General features: G+C 31.1%; 1 pseudogene; it reads left to right on the forward strand.

The window, feature by feature from the left end:
• Window positions 1-3,859: 3,859 nt before the first annotated feature.
• LOC122124517 lies at window positions 3,860-3,956 on the forward strand (annotated as a pseudogene).
• Window positions 3,957-4,285: the final 329 nt, after the last annotated feature.

Here is a 4,285-nt window from a genome sequence, read left to right on the forward strand (position 1 = left end):
GCAAAAGCAAGACCAAGAGAATGTAATCTATTGAAATCATTTTGGAAAGAATAACTTTGTTCCTGGTATGTTATCTAAGGAGAGTCTTACGAGAGAAGATTAAAGTGGAGTATACATCCTCTAAGCAACTTGTTAGCAAAATATATCTTTTAGGTTAGAAGTGATTGAACCAAAAAGTGGGGGAGTAATTATTTTGTGACCCTTTAGACACAAGAAGACTTTCAAGGTAAAAGAAAAAATGTATAGCTAAATTTTTGTGATCACAGCTTCTTGGACTGGTTTTATGGAGACAAAGTTTTACATTAGAGTTTGTCCTCATTAACATAGATGTTAGGTTTTCGTGGCAACCAAATGCAAGAGTGAAGTTTAATGGACTATCTTGGATAAGTAAACAGCATGGTAGATAAAAATGGCAAATAATATTTAGTAAATTATTTTGGCTAATTATTTTGCCAGAACAAAGAATGAAATATATAATTCAAAATCACTTGACTTAAAAGGATGAAGAAAGAGTAGTGAAGAGAGAGGAGAGAAAACATAAAGGACTCTTCTGTCTCCAGTGGAGTAATGGGTTCTTGATTTGTTTCTTCCATTCTATCTTCACAAGCTATCAAGCGTGCTGAGCACTGGAGTATCCATTGCAGACAAAGAGAAATCACAGTAGAAAATATTTACAGCAGATGTTGGTGATTCTTAACTTTAGACAATCTATTTAAATCTATTCAAAATTCTCTGATACCCCAAACTTCCCTCTTTGAACAACTTTGCTTGCTTTTCCCAAGACTACCCTTCATTAACTATTTAAAATTTTGAGACATCATATTCATCCTCTCTAGAGATTGCTGTTTGTTGGTGTTTTTTGTGTGTTTTTGTTTCGTGTTTTGAAACTAAATCTCAAAAGGTTGTGCAAGTGTATTACAATAAATATGTCCATCAAATTGTCCAATATTCCTGGATCAGAGTGACTCCTTCTCTCATTCTCAGCCAACCCCTTCTCCAAGATTTATTTCAGATTTACTACTTCCTTTATCATATGTGTACATTGAGTATTCTAGCTGTACTTGCCCCTTGTTCCATTTTTCATTCATTCTATGTCATTCTTCTCTGGTTTCAACTTCCTGATAGTCATTCTGTTAAACTGTCTGTTAATAAGTTGAAAGGTTTATATACATTCCATGGAGTTTCAATCCTGCTTATACTTGAACTGATGTCAATTTATATTTCCACAATTCATTCATCTGCAATAACAATTTGCAAGACTGGAGACGTGAAGCACCAAGACATGATTTTATTCTAATCCATTTGGAAGATTAATCTTTAGTCAACAAGAAAGTTTAAAAATGGCTTAGAATATATTCCTAACTACCAAATTTTAGAAATGGCTTTGTAAAAAGGCTTGTGATTATTTTATTTTACATGGGATAATATTTTCTACTACCTATAAGTTTTGGAAAAAGAAGAAAACTACTATGATTTACTACTATAGAGGAATATGAGAGAAATAGAAGACAGATTTTATGTTTGTCACATCTCTGATGAGCACTCATATTCATGACTTTATGTCATATTTCTTACTATGTTAGAGAGATAGGGAAAACATAAAACAACATATGATAAGGCAACTATTTGTGACTTTTTAAAATGTACCTTATTAAGTGATGAAATTAACTTTATTAGCTAGTGTTTGAGTTTGAATTATGGGAGGTTGATCTATTTAACACATTCCTGGAAGGCACCTACTGAACAACACAAATGGTGGGTGGTACTATTTCTACACTTTAATGAATGGTTGAACCTGTTTGGCATTAGTGCTGGGTAAATAAATCAACTCTATTGTAACTTGCACCCTAAACTTGAAATGATTGTAATGTCACTAATTATCATCAACTTGTCAATTGTTACTTTGGTGAATATGATTTTAAAAGATTATTTGAATAGGAATCTGTTTTCAGGAGATTAAAAATAGGTTATCATTTGTTTGTGAATGATAACATTTATATACTACAGAACCAAGTTTTACTGAAGTACCAGTATTTTGAAGCATTAACGATCTTCTCAATTAATGTTTTTGTAAATTATATTTGACCTGTAAGTCAAATTTTCCTAACCTTGGTAGACCAATTATGAATCTATCATTCTAGGAACTATTTTTTTGGCCTACTTAAGTTGGACTGAAATTTTTAAGTAATTATTAGGAGAGGGGTATTAAAAATAATTTGTGACATTTGTGATCTTGTTCACTCATATGGGCTGGTCATTTGTAAATTGAAAGTTTGAATTACTGTACTTTCTTTCAGATTTTGTGATCTCATATTTCATTTTAAATTGCCTTGCATTTCACAATTGCTTACTGCTAATTCCAGTGTCGTCAGGAATTGAGATGGATTTTCAATTACTTTCTGTGGGCATGTTGCATGGGCCTCGATTAAAAGTCTTGCCCTTGTTACTTGATGATGCGGATAACTGAGACCTGGGATCCTAGGATATGTGTGTCTTGCAAAAGAATAATACCTTTTAGACATCGTATCAGCAAAATTTGCATAAAATCAGTAGGAATGCTTCAGAAATATGGAGAAAAACATTTTGGAACCAGTGAGTTAAAATAATAACAGAGCAGCAGAGTAAATTCCTTTACAGATTAGAGGAAAATAACATTTTTTTTTTACAATATCAATTCTGAAGACCAAGAACACTTAGAACGTATCACAAGTTTATACAGAAGACATTGCATTGATACTTTTCATATTCTAATACGTATATTCTAAACCTAATTATTTATATTCCAATCTATTTATTGTAATATATATCTATTTATTTTTCAAATTATCAATTAATTCTAGTAAGTTTCAATGTGTGAAATAAAATATCAGCATGTATAAATATAAAATATATAACTATACATAATATAAGAAAAAGGCACATGTTTTGCAATGTTTTGTTATGGTTAGGGTATCAAAGGCAACTGTGTTTTAATGTATTATTCCATTATTTCTACCTCAGTGTTTGGTAGAGTTGGACCTAAAGCTTTACCATTTGTAGATTTACAGCCTAGAGGCAAGAGCAAAAACTGTGATTAAAACATTACCATTTTAAGGCCTAATATGGAAGAGAAACATATAGACTTCTCTTGTAACTATGAAAATATTTGGTGAATGAAAGGCAGTAGTGTAAATTCCTTCCTGGTTGGATGGTAGACTAGCCAGGACATTAGTAGTAATCATGCATGTGAAAATTTTTTCACCTTTTTGGCTTTAGCCACTTTTGAAATGTTAGGTATAAAAACAATTATTTTTTTGATAAAATACCTTCTAGTCTAAACGATTCTATCTTAACTGTTCATCTCTCTATGATCTCTTTTAACTAAGATTAGTTTTGTTCCAATAAGAAAATCTAGGCTGTCAGGGTAAGATATTCTGATTGGACTGTTGCTACATGGAAGAATAGTAAAGGGTCAGGTAAACATTTGTGCCAGTATGACCTCATTTAGGAACTTTTAAGCTGCAGAAGTTTAGAAGTAACTCTTAAGCAAGGCTTAATTTGAAGCCATTAGCCCCACAAAGCTAACTCAGTTGATAAATAAGTACTTGAAAAGGATCACCTTTGGACCTAACTATAAAGGCTTCAAAGTATGATCAAATTTAAAATGAAAAATGTTTAAAATAGTCATTGACAAAAAAAATTGCAAATGTGAGCAATCGACCAAACAATATGTTTTTTTCCAATATACACAGAATTTTAGAGAAGTAAGATCAATAGCATTTTTAGGAACAATAAGGTTTCCTAGTTACAAAGAGTTAATCAAGGATATATGCCTGTATAAAGACTGCATCATTAACTACTTAAATTTACAGGATACTACATGCTTCAGCAGCCCGTTTACCCAAATTACTATATAGAGATTAACATGGCACTTGCACAAGCATGATATGAAAATGTGTGAAGTATTCCATATTTTTCATTCTTCAGATGCAAGAAATTAAAAACAGTTATTAAAAAATTGATTACACAAATGCAAATGTAACAATAAATGTAATTCATTGATCTGAAAGTTAGTTTGATATCAGTGTACTAAATCCTCAACTTAGAAAGGCCTTTACATAGCATAATCTTTACAAAACTTCTCAAATTAGATATCATTGTCATTTTATCCCAAAGAAATAAAATACTATATAGGCCTAGGATAAAAAGGAATCTTAATCTGTTTCTATATGGAATGCTATCTGAAATAACACATTTAATAATGAACCGATATATCATAAAACAATGTAGAATTCAAAGTATTATA

This window comes from Dipodomys spectabilis, unplaced genomic scaffold (assembly GCF_019054845.1).
Source record: "Dipodomys spectabilis isolate Male_0828 unplaced genomic scaffold, ASM1905484v1 ptg000238l, whole genome shotgun sequence".
In the NCBI taxonomy this organism is placed as follows: domain Eukaryota; kingdom Metazoa; phylum Chordata; class Mammalia; order Rodentia; family Heteromyidae; genus Dipodomys; species Dipodomys spectabilis.